Genomic DNA, 17,164 nt, shown 5'->3' with positions numbered 1-17,164 from the left:
GTAAGTGTCTGTATGTAAGTGTCTCAGTGTCTGTATGTAAGTGTATGTAAGTGTCTGTATGTAAGTGTCTGTATGTAAGTGTCTGTATGTAAGTGTCTCAGTGTCTGTATGTAAGTGTCTGTATGTAAGCGTCTGTATGTAAGTGTCTCAGTGTCTGTATGTAAATGTCTGTATGTAAGTGTCTGTATGTAAGTATCTCAGTGTCTGTATGTAAGTGTCTGTATGTAAGCGTCTGTATGTAAGTGTCTATGTAAGTGTCTCAGTGTCTTTACATAAGTATCTGTATGTAAGTGTCTCAGTGTCTGTATGTAAGTGTCTGTTTGTAAGTGTCTCAGTGTCTGTATGTAAGTGTCTGTATGTAAGTGTCTGTATGTAAGTGTCTGTATGTAAGTGTCTCAGTGTCTGTATGTAAGTGTCTGTATGTAAGTGTCTCAGTGTCTGTATGTAAGTGTCTGTATTTAAGTGTCTGTATGTAAGCGTCTGTATGTAAGTGTCTATATAAGTGTCTCAGTGTCTTTATGTAAGTGTCTGTATGTAAGTGTCTCAGTGTCTGTATGTAAGTGTCTGTATGTAAGTGTCTCAGTGTCTGTATGTAAGTGTCTGTATGTAAGTGTCTGTATGTAAGTGTCTTAGTGTCTGTATGTAAGTGTCTGTATGTAAGTGTCTAAGTGTCTGTATGTAAGTATCCTTATGTAAGAGTCTGTATGTAAGTGTCTGTATGTAAGCGTCTAAATGTGTGTATGTAAGGGTCTGTATGTAAGTGTCTGTATGTAAGTGTCTGTATGTAAGTGTCTGTATGTAAGTGTTTGTATGTAAGTGTCTGTATGTAAGTTTCTGTATGTAATTGTCTCTATGTAAGTATCTGTATGTGAGTGTCTGTATGTCAGTGTCACAGTGTCAGTATGTAAGTGTCTGTATGTAAGTGTCTGTATGTAAGTGTCTGTATGTAAGTGTCTGTATGTAAGTGTCTGTATGTAAGTGTCTCAGTGTCTGTATGTAAGTGTCTGTATGTAAGCGTCTGTATGTAAGTGTCTCAGTGTCTGTATGTAAATGTCTGTATGTAAGTGTCTGTATGTAAGCGTCTGTATGTAAGTGTCTCAATGTCTGTATGTAAATGTCTGTAAGGAAGTGTCTGTATGTAAGTGTCTCAGTGTCTGTATGTAAGTGTCTGTATGTAAGCGTCTGTATGTAAGTGTCTATATAAGTGTCTCAGTGTCTTTATGTAAGTGTCTGTATGTAAGTGTCTCAGTGTCTGTATGTAAGTGTCTGTATGTAAGTGTCTCAGTGTCTGTATGTAAGTGTCTGTATGTAAGTGTCTGTATGTAAGTGTCTGTATGTAAGTGTCTCAGTGTCTGTATGTAAGTGTCTGTATTTAAGTGTCTGTATGTAAGTGTCTGTATGTAAGTGTCTCAGTGTCTGTATGTAAGTGTATGTAAGTGTCTGTATGTAAGTGTCTGTATGTAAGTGTCTGTATGTAAGTGTCTGTATGTAAGTGTCTCAGTGTCTGTATGTAAGTGTCTGTATGTAAGCGTCTGTATGTAAGTGTCTCAGTGTCTGTATGTAAATGTCTGTATGTAAGTGTCTGTATGTAAGTATCTCAGTGTCTGTATGTAAGTGTCTGTATGTAAGCGTCTGTATGTAAGTGTCTATGTAAGTGTCTCAGTGTCTTTATATAAGTATCTGTATGTAAGTGTCTCAGTGTCTGTATGTAAGTGTCTGTTTGTAAGTGTCTCAGTGTCTGTATGTAAGTGTCTGTATGTAAGTGTCTGTATGTAAGTGTCTGTATGTAAGTGTCTCAGTGTCTGTATGTAAGTGTCTGTATGTAAGTGTCTCAGTGTCTGTATGTAAGTGTCTGTATTTAAGTGTCTGTATGTAAGCGTCTGTATGTAAGTGTCTATATAAGTGTCTCAGTGTCTTTATGTAAGTGTCTGTATGTAAGTGTCTCAGTGTCTGTATGTAAGTGTCTGTATGTAAGTGTCTCAGTGTCTGTATGTAAGTGTCTGTATGTAAGTGTCTGTATGTAAGTGTCTGTATGTAAGTGTCTCAGTGTCTGTATGTAAGTGTCTGTATTTAAGTGTCTGTATGTAAGTGTCTGTATGTAAGTGTCTCAGTGTCTGTATGTAAGTGTATGTAAGTGTCTGTATGTAAGTGTCTGTATGTAAGTGTCTGTATGTAAGTGTCTGTATGTAAGTGTCTCAGTGTCTGTATGTAAGTGTCTGTATGTAAGCGTCTGTATGTAAGTGTCTCAGTGTCTGTATGTAAATGTCTGTATGTAAGTGTCTGTATGTAAGTATCTCAGTGCCTGTATGTAAGTGTCTGTATGTAAGCGTCTGTATGTAAGTGTCTATGTAAGTGTCTCAGTGTCTTTATATAAGTATCTGTATGTAAGTGTCTCAGTGTCTGTATGTAAGTGTCTGTATGTAAGTGTCTCAGTGTCTGTATGTAAGTGTCTGTATGTAAGTGTCTGTATGTAAGTGTCTGTATGTAAGTGTCTCAGTGTCTGTATGTAAGTGTCTGTATGTAAGTGTCTCAGTGTCTGTATGTAAGTGTCTGTATTTAAGTGTCTGTATGTAAGTGTCTGTATGTAAGTGTCTCAGTGTCTGTATGTAAGTGTATGTAAGCGTCTGTATGTAAGTGTCTGTATGTAAGTGTCTGTATGTAAGTGTCTGTATGTAAGTGTCTGTATGTAAGTGTCTCAGTGTCTGTATGTAAGTGTCTGTATGTAAGTGTCTGTATGTAAGCGTCTGTATGTAAGTGTCTCAGTGTCTGTATGTAAGTGTCTGTATGTAAGTGTCTGTATGTAAGTGTCTGTATGTAAGTGTCTCAGTGTCTGTATGTAAGTGTCTGTATGTAAGTGTCTCAGTGTCTGTATGTAAGTGTCTGTATTTAAGTGTCTGTATGTAAGTGTCTGTATGTAAGTGTCTCAGTGTCTGTATGTAAGTGTATGTAAGTGTCTGTATGTAAGTGTCTGTATGTAAGTGTCTGTATGTAAGTGTCTGTATGTAAGTGTCTCAGTGTCTGTATGTAAGTGTCTGTATGTAAGCGTCTGTATGTAAGTGTCTCAGTGTCTGTATGTAAATGTCTGTATGTAAGTGTCTGTATGTAAGTATCTCAGTGTCTGTATGTAAGTGTCTGTATGTAAGCGTCTGTATGTAAGTGTCTATGTAAGTGTCTCAGTGTCTTTATATAAGTATCTGTATGTAAGTGTCTCAGTGTCTGTATGTAAGTGTCTGTATGTAAGTGTCTCAGTGTCTGTATGTAAGTGTCTGTATGTAAGTGTCTGTATGTAAGTGTCTGTATGTAAGTGTCTCAGTGTCTGTATGTAAGTGTCTGTATGTAAGTGTCTCAGTGTCTGTATGTAAGTGTCTGTATTTAAGTGTCTGTATGTAAGTGTCTGTATGTAAGTGTCTCAGTGTCTGTATGTAAGTGTATGTAAGCGTCTGTATGTAAGTGTCTATGTAAGTGTCTCAGTGTCTGTATGTAAGTGTCTGTATGTAAGTGTCTGTATGTAAGTGTCTTAGTGTCTGTATGTAAGTGTCTGTATGTAAGTGTCTAAGTGTCTGTATGTAAGTGTCTTTATGTAAGTGTCTGTATGTAAGTATCTGTATGTAAGTGTCTGTATGTCAGTGTCACAGTGTCAGTATGTAAGTGTCTGTATGTAAGTGTCTGTATGTAAGTGTCTGTATGTAAGTGTCTGTATGTAAGTGTCTGTATGTAAGTGTCTCAGTGTCTGTATGTAAGTGTCTGTATGTAAGCGTCTGTATGTAAGTGTCTCAGTGTCTGTATGTAAATGTCTGTATGTAAGTGTCTGTATGTAAGTATCTCAGTGTCTGTATGTAAGTGTCTGTATGTAAGCGTCTGTATGTAAGTGTCTATGTAAGTGTCTCAGTGTCTTTATATAAGTATCTGTATGTAAGTGTCTCAGTGTCTGTATGTAAGTGTCTGTATGTAAGTGTCTCAGTGTCTGTATGTAAGTGTCTGTATGTAAGTGTCTGTATGTAAGTGTCGGTATGTAAGTGTATCAGTGTCTATATGTAAGTGTCTGTATGTAAGTGTCTCAGTGTCTGTATGTAAGTGTCTGTATTTAAGTGTCTGTATATAAGTGTCTGTATGTAAGTGTCTCAGTGTCTGTATGTAAGTGTATGTAAGCGTCTGTATGTATGTGTCTATGTAAGTGTCTCAGTGTCTGTATGTAAGTGTCTGTATGTAAGTGTCTGTATGTAAGTGTCTTAGTGTCTGTATGTAAGTGTCTGTATGTAAGTGTCTAAGTGTCTGTATGTAAGTGTCCTTATGTAAGAGTCTGTATGTAAGTGTCTGTATGTAAGCGTCTAAGTGTGTGTATGTAAGGGTCTGTATGTAAGTGTCTGTATGTAAGTGTCTGTATGTAAGTGTCTGTATGTAAGTGTTTGTATGTAAGTGTCTGTATGTAAGTTTCTGTATGTAATTGTCTCTATGTAAGTATCTGTATGTGAGTGTCTGTATGTCAGTGTCACAGTGTCAGTATGTAAGTGTCTGTATGTAAGTGTCTGTATGTAAGTGTCTGTATGTAAGTGTCTGTATGTAAGTGTCTGTATGTAAGTGTCTGTATGTAAGTGTCTCAGTGTCTGTATGTAAGTGTGTGTATGTAAGCGTCTGTATGTAAGTGTCTCAGTGTCTGTATGTAAATGTCTGTATGTAAGTGTCTGTATGTAAGCGTCTGTATGTAAGTGTCTCAGTGTCTGTATGTAAATGTCTGTAAGGAAGTGTCTGTATGTAAGTGTCTCAGTGTCTGTATGTAAGTGTCTGTATGTAAGCGTCTGTATGTAAGTGTCTATATAAGTGTCTCAGTGTCTTTATGTAAGTGTCTGTATGTAAGTGTCTCAGTGTCTGTATGTAAGTGTCTGTATGTAAGTGTCTCAGTGTCTGTATGTAAGTGTCTGTATGTAAGTGTCTGTATGTAATTGTCTGTATGTAAGTGTCTCAGTGTCTGTATGTAAGTGTCTGTATGTAAGTGTCTCAGTGTCTGTATGTAAGTGTCTGTATTTAAGTGTCTGTATGTAAGTGTCTGTATGTAAGTGTCTCAGTGTCTGTATGTAAGTGTATGTAAGTGTCTGTATGTAAGTGTCTGTATGTAAGTGTCTGTATGTAAGTGTCTGGATGTACGTGTCTCAGTGTCTGTATGTAAGTGTCTGTATGTAAGCGTCTGTATGTAAGTGTCTCAGTGTCTGTATGTAAATGTCTGTATGTAAGTGTCTGTATGTAAGTATCTCAGTGTCTGTATGTAAGTGTCTGTATGTAAGCGTCTGTATGTAAGTGTCTATGTAAGTGTCTCAGTGTCTTTATATAAGTATCTGTATGTAAGTGTCTCAGTGTCTGTATGTAAGTGTCTGTATGTAAGTGTCTCAGTGTCTGTATGTAAGTGTCTGTATGTAAGTGTCTGTATGTAAGTGTCTGTATGTAAGTGTCTCAGTGTCTGTATGTAAGTGTCTGTATGTAAGTGTCTCAGTGTCTGTATGTAAGTGTCTGTATTTAAGTGTCTGTATGTAAGTGTCTGTATGTAAGTGTCTCAGTGTCTGTATGTAAGTGTATGTAAGCGTCTGTATGTAAGTGTCTGTATGTAAGTGTCTGTATGTAAGTGTCTGTATGTAAGTGTCTGTATGTAAGTGTCTCAGTGTCTGTATGTAAGTGTCTGTATGTAAGTGTCTGTATGTAAGCGTCTGTATGTAAGTGTCTCAGTGTCTGTATGTAAGTGTCTGTATGTAAGTGTCTGTATGTAAGTGTCTGTATGTAAGTGTCTCAGTGTCTGTATGTAAGTGTCTGTATGTAAGTGTCTCAGTGTCTGTATGTAAGTGTCTGTATGTAAGTGTCTCAGTGTCTGTATGTAAGTGTATGTAAGTGTCTGTATGTAAGTGTCTGTATGTAAGTGTCTGTATGTAAGTGTCTGTATGTAAGTGTCTCAGTGTCTGTATGTAAGTGTCTGTATGTAAGCGTCTGTATGTAAGTGTCTCAGTGTCTGTATGTAAATGTCTGTATGTAAGTGTCTGTATGTAAGTATCTCAGTGTCTGTATGTAAGTGTCTGTATGTAAGCGTCTGTATGTAAGTGTCTATGTAAGTGTCTCAGTGTCTTTATATAAGTATCTGTATGTAAGTGTCTCAGTGTCTGTATGTAAGTGTCTGTATGTAAGTGTCTCAGTGTCTGTATGTAAGTGTCTGTATGTAAGTGTCTGTATGTAAGTGTCTGTATGTAAGTGTCTCAGTGTCTGTATGTAAGTGTCTGTATGTAAGTGTCTCAGTGTCTGTATGTAAGTGTCTGTATTTAAGTGTCTGTATGTAAGTGTCTGTATGTAAGTGTCTCAGTGTCTGTATGTAAGTGTATGTAAGCGTCTGTATGTAAGTGTCTATGTAAGTGTCTCAGTGTCTGTATGTAAGTGTCTGTATGTAAGTGTCTGTATGTAAGTGTCTTAGTGTCTGTATGTAAGTGTCTGTATGTAAGTGTCTAAGTGTCTGTATGTAAGTGTCTTTATGTAAGAGTCTGTATGTAAGTGTCTGTATGTAAGCGTCTAAGTGTGTGTATGTAAGGGTCTGTATGTAAGTGTCTGTATGTAAGTGTCTGTATGTAAGTGTCTGTATGTAAGTGTTTGTATGTAAGTGTCTGTATGTAAGTTTCTGTATGTAATTGTCTCTATGTAAGTATCTGTATGTAAGTGTCTGTATGTCAGTGTCACAGTGTCAGTATGTAAGTGTCTGTATGTAAGTGTCTGTATGTAAGTGTCTGTATGTAATTGTCTGTATGTAAGTGTCTGTATGTAAGTGTCTGTATGTAAGTGTCTCAGTGTCTGTATGTAAGTGTCTGTATGTAAGCGTCTGTATGTAAGTGTCTCAGTGTCTGTATGTAAATGTCTGTATGTAAGTGTCTGTATGTAAGCGTCTGTATGTAAGTGTCTCAGTGTCTGTATGTAAATGTCTGTAAGGAAGTGTCTGTATGTAAGTGTCTCAGTGTCTGTATGTAAGTGTCTGTATGTAAGCGTCTGTATGTAAGTGTCTATATAAGTGTCTCAGTGTCTTTATGTAAGTGTCTGTATGTAAGTGTCTCAGTGTCTGTATGTAAGTGTCTGTATGTAAGTGTCTCAGTGTCTGTATGTAAGTGTCTGTATGTAAGTGTCTGTATGTAAGTGTCTGTATGTAAGTGTCTCAGTGTCTGTATGTAAGTGTCTGTATGTAAGTGTCTCAGTGTCTGTATGTAAGTGTCTGTATTTAAGTGTCTGTATGTAAGTGTCTGTATGTAAGTGTCTCAGTGTCTGTATGTAAGTGTATGTAAGTGTCTGTATGTAAGTGTCTGTATGTAAGTGTCTCAGTGTCTGTATGTAAGTGTCTTAGTGTCTGTATGTAAGTGTCTGTATGTAAGTGTCTAAGTGTCTGTATGTAAGTGTCTTTATGTAAGAGTCTGTTTGTAAGTGTCTGTATGTAAGCGTCTAAGTGTGTGTATGTAAGGGTCTGTATGTTAGTGTCTGCATGTAAGTGTCTGTATGTAAGTATCTTTATGTAAATGTCTGTGTGTAAGTGTCTGTATGTAAGTGTCTTAGTGTCTGTATGTAAGTATCTGTATGTAAGTGTCTGTATGTGTCCGTATGTAAGTGTCTGTATGTAAGTGTCTATATGTAAGTGGCTGTATGTAAGTGTCTGTATGTAAGTGTCTGTATGTAATTGTCTGTATGTAAGTGTCTGTATGTAAGTGTCTGTATGTAAGTGTCTCAGTGTCTGTATGTAAGTGTCTGTATGTAAGCGTCTGTATGTAAGTGTCTCAGTGTCTGTATGTAAATGTCTGTATGTAAGTGTCTGTATGTAAGCGTCTGTATGTAAGTGTCTCAGTGTCTGTATGTAAATGTCTGTATGTAAGTGTCTGTATGTAAGCGTCTGTATGTAAGTGTCTCAGTGTCTGTATGTAAATGTCTGTAAGGAAGTGTCTGTATGTAAGTGTCTCAGTGTCTGTATGTAAGTGTCTGTATGTAAGCGTCTGTATGTAAGTGTCTATATAAGTGTCTCAGTGTCTTTATGTAAGTGTCTGTATGTAAGTGTCTCAGTGTCTGTATGTAAGTGTCTGTATGTAAGTGTCTCAGTGTCTGTATGTAAGTGTCTGTATGTAAGTGTCTGTATGTAAGTGTCTGTATGTAAGTGTCTCAGTGTCTGTATGTAAGTGTCTGTATGTAAGTGTCTCAGTGTCTGTATGTAAGTGTCTGTATTTAAGTGTATGTATGTAAGTGTCTGTATGTAAGTGTCTCAGTGTCTGTATGTAAGTGTATGTAAGTGTCTGTATGTAAGTGTCTGTATGTAAGTGTCTGTATGTAAGTGTCTGTATGTAAGTGTCTCAGTGTCTGTATGTAAGTGTCTGTATGTAAGCGTCTGTATGTAAGTGTCTCAGTGTCTGTATGTAAATGTCTGTATGTAAGTGTCTGTATGTAAGTATCTCAGTGTCTGTATGTAAGTGTCTGTATGTAAGCGTCTGTATGTAAGTGTCTATGTAAGTGTCTCAGTGTCTTTATATAAGTATCTGTATGTAAGTGTCTCAGTGTCTGTATGTAAGTGTCTGTATGTAAGTGTCTCAGTGTCTGTATGTAAGTGTCTGTATGTAAGTGTCTCAGTGTCTGTATGTAAGTGTCTGTATGTAAGTGTCTGTATGTAAGTGTCTGTATGTAAGTGTCTCAGTGTCTGTATGTAAGTGTCTGTATTTAAGTGTCTGTATGTAAGTGTCTGTATGTATGTAAGTGTCTCAGTGTCTGTATGTAAGTGTATGTAAGCGTCTGTATGTAAGTGTCTATGTAAGTGTCTCAGTGTCTGTATGTAAGTGTCTGTATGTAAGTGTCTGTATGTAAGTGTCTTAGTGTCTGTATGTAAGTGTCTGTATGTAAGTGTCTAAGTGTCTGTATGTAAGTGTCTTTATGTAAGAGTCTGTATGTAAGTGTCTGTATGTAAGCGTCTAAGTGTGTGTATGTAAGGGTCTGTATGTAAGTGTCTGTATGTAAGTGTCTGTATGTAAGTGTCTGTATGTAAGTGTTTGTATGTAAGTGTCTGTATGTAAGTTTCTGTATGTAATTGTCTCTATGTAAGTATCTGTATGTAAGTGTCTGTATGTCAGTGTCACAGTGTCAGTATGTAAGTGTCTGTATGTAAGTGTCTGTATGTAAGTGTCTGTATGTAATTGTCTGTATGTAAGTGTCTGTATGTAAGTGTCTGTATGTAAGTGTCTCAGTGTCTGTATGTAAGTGTCTGTATGTAAGCGTCTGTATGTAAGTGTCTCAGTGTCTGTATGTAAATGTCTGTATGTAAGTGTCTGTATGTAAGCGTCTGTATGTAAGTGTCTCAGTGTCTGTATGTAAATGTCTGTAAGGAAGTGTCTGTATGTAAGTGTCTCAGTGTCTGTATGTAAGTGTCTGTATGCAAGCGTCTGTATGTAAGTGTCTATATAAGTGTCTCAGTGTCTTTATGTAAGTGTCTGTATGTAAGTGTCTCAGTGTCTGTATGTAAGTGTCTGTATGTAAGTGTCTCAGTGTCTGTATGTAAGCGTCTGTATGTAAGTGTCTATATAAGTGTCTCAGTGTCTTTATGTAAGTGTCTGTATGTAAGTGTCTCAGTGTCTGTATGTAAGTGTCTGTATGTAAGTGTCTCAGTGTCTGTATGTAAGTGTCTGTATGTAAGTGTCTCAGTGTCTGTATGTAAGTGTCTGTATGTAAGTGTCTCAGTGTCTGTATGTAAGTATCTGTATGTAAGTGTCTCAGTGTCTGTATGTAAGTGTCTGTATGTAAGTGTCTCAGTGTCTGTATGTAAGTGTCTGTATGTAAGTGTCTGTATGTAAGTGTCTGTATGTAAGTGTCTCAGTGTCTGTATGTAAGTGTCTGTATGTAAGTGTCTCAGTGTCTGTATGTAAGTGTCTGTATTTAAGTGTCTGTATGTAAGTGTCTGTATGTAAGTGTCTCAGTGTCTGTATGTAAGTGTATGTAAGCGTCTGTATGTAAGTGTCTATGTAAGTGTCTCAGTGTCTGTATGTAAGTGTCTGTATGTAAGTGTCTGTATGTAAGTGTCTTAGTGTCTGTATGTAAGTGTCTGTATGTAAGTGTCTAAGTGTCTGTATGTAAGTGTCTTTATGTAAGAGTCTGTATGTAAGTGTCTGTATGTAAGCGTCTAAGTGTGTATATGTAAGGGTCTGTATGTAAGTGTCTGTATGTAAGTGTCTGCATGTAAGTGTCTGTATGTAAGTGTTTGTATGTAAGTGTCTGTAAGTGTCTCAGTGTCTGTTTGTGTCAGTATGTAAGTGTCTGTATGTAAGTGTCTATGTAAGTGTCTGTATGTAAGTGCCTGTATGTAAGTGTCTGTATGTAAGTGTCTGTATGTAAGTGTCTGTATGTAAATATCTCAGTGTCTGTATGTAAGTGTCTGTATGTAAGTGTCTGTATGTAAGTGTCTCAGTGTCTGTATGTAAGTGTCTGTATGTAAGTGTCTCAGTGTCTGTATGTGTCTGTATGTAAGTGTCTGTATGTAAGTCTCTGTATGTAGGTGGCTGTATGTAAGTGTCTGTAAGTGTCTGTATGTAAGTATCTGTATGTAAGTGTCTGTGTGTAAGTTTCTGTATGTAAGTGTCTGTTTGTAAGTGTCTGTATGTAAGTGTCTGTATGTAAGTGTCTGTATGTAAGTGTCTTCGTGTCTGTATGTAAGTGTCTGTATGTAAGTGTCTGTATGTAAGTGTCTCAGCGTCTGTATGTGTCTGTATGTAAGTGTCTCAGTGTCTGTATGTAAGTGTCTGTATGTAAGTGTCTGTATGTAAGTGTCTCAGTGTCTGTATGTAAGTGTCTGTATGTAAGCGTCTCAGTGTCTGTATGTAAGTGTCTGTATGTAAGTGTCTGTATGTAAGTGTCTGTATGTAAGTGTCTCAGTGTCTGTATGTAAGTGTATGTAAGCGTCTGTATGTAAGTGTCTATGTAAGTGTCTCAGTGTCTGTATGTAAGTGTCTGTATGTAAGTCTCTGTATGTAAGTGTCTTAGTGTCTGTATGTAAGTGTCTGTATGTAATTGTCTGTATGTAAGTGTCTGTATGTAAGTGTCTAAGTGTCTGTATGTAAGGGTCTGTATGTAAGTGTCTGTATGTAAGTGTCTGTATGTAAGTGTCTGTATGTATGTGTTTGTATGTAAGTGTCTGTATGTAAGTGTCTCAGTGTCTGTTTGTGTCAGTATGTAAGTGTCTGTATGTAAGTGTCTATGTAAGTGTCTGTATGTAAGTGCCTGTATGTAAGTGTCTGTATGTAAGTGTGTGTATGTAAGGGTCTGTATGTAAGTGTCTGTATGTAAGTGTCTCAGTATCTGTATGTAAATGTCTTTATGTAAGTGTCTGTATGTAAGTGTCTGTATGTAAGTGTCTGTATGTAAGTCTCAGTGTCTGTATGTCAGTGTGTGTTTGTAAGTGTCTGTATGTAAGTGTCTGTATGTAAGTGTCTGTATTTAAGTGTCTCAGTGTCTATAAGTAAGTGTCTAAGTAAGGGTCTGTATGTAAGTGTCTGTATGTAAGTGTCTGTATGTTAAGTGTTTGTATGTAAGTGTCTGTATGTGAATATCTCAGTGTCTGTATGTAAGTGTCTGTATGTAAGTGTCTGTATGTAAGTGTCTCAGTGTCTGTATGTAAGTATCTGTATGTAAGTGTCTGTATGTAAGTGTCTGTATGTAAGTGTCTGTATGTTAAGTGTCTGTATGTAAGTGTCTGTATGTAAGTATCTCAGTGTCTGTATGTAAGTTTCTGTATGTAAGTGTCTGTATGAAAGTGTCTCAGTGTCTGTATGTAAGTGTCTGTATGTAAGTGTCTGTATGTAAGTATCTTTATGTAAATGTCTGTGTGTAAGTGTCTGTATGTAAGTGTCTTAGTGTCTGTATGTAAGTGTCTGTATGTAAGTGTCTGTATGTGTCTGTATGTAAGTGTCTGTATGTAAGTGTCTGTATGTAAGTGGCTGTATGTAAGTGTCTGTAAGTGTCTGTATGTAAGTATCTTTATGTAAGTGTCTGTATGTAAGTTTCTGTATGTAATTGTCTCTATGTAAGTATCTGTATGTAAGTGTCTGTATGTCAGTGTCACAGTGTCAGTATGTAAGTGTCTGTATGTAAGTGTCTGTATGTAAGTGTCTGTATGTAAGTGTCTGTATATAAGTGTCTGTATGTAAGTGTCTGTATGTAAGTGTCTCAGTGTCTGTATGTAAGTGTCTGTATGTAAGCGTCTGTATGTAAGTGTCTCAGTGTCTGTATGTAAATGTCTGTATGTAAGTGTCTGTATGTAAGTATCTCAGTGTCTGTATGTAAGTGTCTGTATGTAAGCGTCTGTATGTAAGTGTCTATGTAAGTGTCTCAGTGTCTTTATGTAAGTGTCTGTATGTAAGTGTCTCAGTGTCTGTATGTAAGTGTCTGTATGTAAGTGTTTGTATGTAAGTGTCTGTATGTAAGTGTCTCAGTGTCTGTATGTAAGTGTCTGTATGTAAGTGTCTCAGTGTCTGTATGTAAGTGTCTGTATTTAAGTGTCTGTATGTAAGTTTCTGTATGTAAGTGTCTCAGTGTCTGTATGTAAGTGTATGTAAGCGTCTGTATGTAAGTGTCTATGTAAGTGTCTCAGTGTATGTATGTAAGTGTCTGTATGTAAGTGTCTGTATGTAAGTGTCTTAGTGTCTTTATGTAAGTGTCTGTATGTAATTGTCTGTATGTAAGTGTCTTTATGTAAGAGTCTGTATGTAAGTGTCTGTATGTAAGTGTCTAAGTGTCTGTATGTAAGTGTCTTTATGTAAGAGTCTGTATGTAAGTGTCTGTATGTAAGTGTCTAAGTGTCTGTATGTAAGGGTCTGTATGTAAGTGTCTGTATGTAAGTATCTGTATGTAAGTGTCTGTATGTCAGTGTCACAGTGTCAGTATGTAAGTGTCTGTATGTAAGTGTCTGTATGTAAGTGTCTGTATGTAAGTGTCTGTATGTAAGTGTCTGTATGTAAGTGTCTCAGTGTCTGTATGTAAGTGTCTGTATGTAAGCATCTGTATGTAAGTGTCTCAGTGTCTGTATGTAAATGTCTGTATGTAAGTGTCTGTATGTAAGTATGTCAGTGTCTGTATGTAAGTGTCTGTATGTAAGCGTCTGTATGTAAGTGTCTATGTAAGTGTCTCAGTGTCTTTATATAAGTATCTGTATGTAAGTGTCTCAGTGTCTGTATGTAAGTGTCTGTATGTAAGTGTCTCAGTGTCTGTATGTAAGTGTCTGTATGTAAGTGTCTGTATGTAAGTGTCTGTATGTAAGTGTCTCAGTGTCTGTATGTAAGTGTCTGTATGTAAGTGTCTCAGTGTCTGTATGTAAGTGTCTGTATTTAAGTGTCTGTATATAAGTGTCTGTATGTAAGTGTCTCAGTGTCTGTATGTAAGTGTATGTAAGCGTCTGTATGTAAGTGTCTATGTAAGTGTCTCAGTGTCTGTATGTAAGTGTCTGTATGTAAGTGTCTGTATGTAAGTGTCTTAGTGTCTGTATGTAAGTGTCTGTATGTAAGTGTCTAAGTGTCTGTATGTAAGTGTCCTTATGTAAGAGTCTGTATGTAAGTGTCTGTATGTAAGCGTCTAAATGTGTGTATGTAAGGGTCTGTATGTAAGTGTCTGTATGTAAGTGTCTGTATGTAAGTGTCTGTATGTAAGTGTTTGTATGTAAGTGTCTGTATGTAAGTTTCTGTATGTAATTGTCTCTATGTAAGTATCTGTATGTGAGTGTCTGTATGTCAGTGTCACAGTGTCAGTATGTAAGTGTCTGTATGTAAGTGTCTGTATGTAAGTGTCTGTATGTAAGTGTCTGTATGTAAGTGTCTGTATGTAAGTGTCTCAGTGTCTGTATGTAAGTGTCTGTATGTAAGCGTCTGTATGTAAGTGTCTGTATGTAAGCGTCTGTATGTAAGTGTCTCAGTGTCTGTATGTAAATGTCTGTATGTAAGTGTCTGTATGTAAGTGTCTATGTAAGTGTCTGTATGTAAGTGCCTGTATGTAAGTGTCTGTATGTAAGTGTGTGTATGTAAGTGTCTCAGTGTCTGTATGTAAGTGTCTGTATGTAAGCGTCTGTATGTAAGTGTCTGTATGTAAGCGTCTGTATGTAAGTGTCTCAGTGTCTGTATGTAAATGTCTGTATGTAAGTGTCTGTATGTAAGCGTCTGTATGTAAGTGTCTCAATGTCTGTATGTAAATGTCTGTAAGGAAGTGTCTGTATGTAAGTGTATCAGTGTCTGTATGTAAGTGTCTGTATGTAAGCGTCTGTATGTAAGTGTCTATATAAGTGTCTCAGTGTCTTTATGTAAGTGTCTGTATGTAAGTGTCTCAGTGTCTGTATGTAAGTGTCTGTATGTAAGTGTCTCAGTGTCTGTATGTAAGTGTCTGTATGTAAGTGTCTGTATGTAAGTGTCTGTATGTAAGTGTCTCAGTGTCTGTATGTAAGTGTCTGTATGTAAGTGTCTCAGTGTCTGTATGTAAGTGTCTGTATTTAAGTGTCTGTATGTAAGTGTCTGTATGTAAGTGTCTCAGTGTCTGTATGTAAGTGTATGTAAGTGTCTGTATGTAAGTGTCTGTATGTAAGTGTCTGTATGTAAGTGTCTGTATGTAAGTGTCTCAGTGTCTGTATGTAAGTGTCTGTATGTAAGCGTCTGTATGTAAGTGTCTCAGTGTCTGTATGTAAATGTCTGTATGTAAGTGTCTGTATGTAAGTATCTCAGTGTCTGTATGTAAGTGTCTGTATGTAAGCGTCTGTATGTAAGTGTCTATGTAAGTGTCTCAGTGTCTTTATATAAGTATCTGTATGTAAGTGTCTCAGTGTCTGTATGTAAGTGTCTGTATGTAAGTGTCTCAGTGTCTGTATGTAAGTGTCTGTATGTAAGTGTCTGTATGTAAGTGTCTGTATGTAAGTGTCTCAGTGTCTGTATGTAAGTGTCTGTATGTAAGTGTCTCAGTATCTGTATGTAAGTGTCTGTATTTAAGTGTCTGTATGTAAGTGTCTGTATGTAAGTGTCTCAGTGTCTGTATGTAAGTGTATGTAAGCGTCTGTATGTAAGTGTCTGTATGTAAGTGTCTGTATGTAAGTGTCTGTATGTAAGTGTCTGTATGTAAGTGTCTCAGTGTCTGTATGTAAGTGTCTGTATGTAAGTGTCTGTATGTAAGCGTCTGTATGTAAGTGTCTCAGTGTCTGTATGTAAGTGTCTGTATGTAAGTGTCTGTATGTAAGTGTCTGTATGTAAGTGTCTCAGTGTCTGTATGTAAGTGTCTGTATGTAAGTGTCTCAGTGTCTGTATGTAAGTGTCTGTATTTAAGTGTCTGTATGTAAGTGTCTGTATGTAAGTGTCTCAGTGTCTGTATGTAAGTGTATGTAAGTGTCTGTATGTAAGTGTCTGTATGTAAGTGTCTGTATGTAAGTGTCTGTATGTAAGTGTCTCAGTGTCTGTATGTAAGTGTCTGTATGTAAGCGTCTGTATGTAAGTGTCTCAGTGTCTGTATGTAAATGTCTGTATGTAAGTGTCTGTATGTAAGTATCTCAGTGTCTGTATGTAAGTGTCTGTATGTAAGCGTCTGTATGTAAGTGTCTATGTAAGTGTCTCAGTGTCTTTATATAAGTATCTGTATGTAAGTGTCTCAGTGTCTGTATGTAAGTGTCTGTATGTAAGTGTCTCAGTGTCTGTATGTAAGTGTCTGTATGTAAGTGTCTGTATGTAAGTGTCTGTATGTAAGTGTCTCAGTGTCTGTATGTAAGTGTCTGTATGTAAGTGTCTCAGTGTCTGTATGTAAGTGTCTGTATTTAAGTGTCTGTATGTAAGTGTCTGTATGTAAGTGTCTCAGTGTCTGTATGTAAGTGTATGTAAGCGTCTGTATGTAAGTGTCTGTATGTAAGTGTCTGTATGTAAGTGTCTGTATGTAAGTGTCTTAGTGTCTGTATGTAAGTGTCTGTATGTAAGTGTCTAAGTGTCTGTATGTAAGTGTCTTTATGTAAGTGTCTGTATGTAAGTATCTGTATGTAAGTGTCTGTATGTCAGTGTCACAGTGTCAGTATGTAAGTGTCTGTATGTAAGTGTCTGTATGTAAGTGTCTGTATGTAAGTGTCTGTATGTAAGTGTCTGTATGTAAGTGTCTCAGTGTCTGTATGTAAGTGTCTGTATGTAAGCGTCTGTATGTAAGTGTCTCAGTGTCTGTATGTAAATGTCTGTATGTAAGTGTCTGTATGTAAGTATCTCAGTGTCTGTATGTAAGTGTCTGTATGTAAGCGTCTGTATGTAAGTGTCTATGTAAGTGTCTCAGTGTCTTTATATAAGTATCTGTATGTAAGTGTCTCAGTGTCTGTATGTAAGTGTCTGTATGTAAGTGTCTCAGTGTCTGTATGTAAGTGTCTGTATGTAAGTGTCTGTATGTAAGTGTCTGTATGTAAGTGTCTCAGTGTCTGTATGTAAGTGTCTGTATGTAAGTGTCTCAGTGTCTGTATGTAAGTGTCTGTATTTAAGTGTCTGTATATAAGTGTCTGTATGTAAGTGTCTCAGTGTCTGTATGTAAGTGTATGTAAGCGTCTGTATGTAAGTGTCTGTATGTAAGTGTCTGTATGTAAGTGTCTGTATGTAAGTGTCTTAGTGTCTGTATGTAAGTGTCTGTATGTAAGTGTCTAAGTGTCTGTATGTAAGTGTCCTTATGTAAGAGTCTGTATGTAAGTGTCTGTATGTAAGCGTCTAAGTGTGTGTATGTAAGGGTCTGTATGTAAGTGTCTGTATGTAAGTGTCTGTATGTAAGTGTCTGTATATAAGTGTTTGTATGTAAGTGTCTGTATGTAAGTTTCTGTATGTAATTGTCTCTATGTAAGTATCTGTATGTGAGTGTCTGTATGTCAGTGTCACAGTGTCAGTATGTAAGTGTCTGTATGTAAGTGTCTGTATGTAAGTGTCTGTATGTAAGTGTCTGTATGTAAGTGTCTGTATGTAAGTGTCTGTATGTAAGTGTCTCAGTGTCTGTATGTAAGTGTGTGTATGTAAGCGTCTGTATGTAAGTGTCTCAGTGTCTGTATGTAAATGTCTGTATGTAAGTGTCTGTATGTAAGCGTCTGTATGTAAGTGTCTCAGTGTCTGTATGTAAATGTCTGTAAGGAAGTGTCTGTATGTAAGTGTCTCAGTGTCTGTAT

Source organism: Petromyzon marinus, unplaced genomic scaffold (assembly GCF_048934315.1).
Source record: "Petromyzon marinus isolate PM22_M1 ecotype Great Lakes invasive population unplaced genomic scaffold, UKy_Petmar_22M1.pri1.0 PM_G_Scaffold_34, whole genome shotgun sequence".
In the NCBI taxonomy this organism is placed as follows: Eukaryota; Metazoa; Chordata; class Hyperoartia; order Petromyzontiformes; family Petromyzontidae; genus Petromyzon; species Petromyzon marinus.
The sequence above is the reverse complement of the archived record's forward strand: the minus strand, read 5'-3'. Positions refer to the sequence as shown.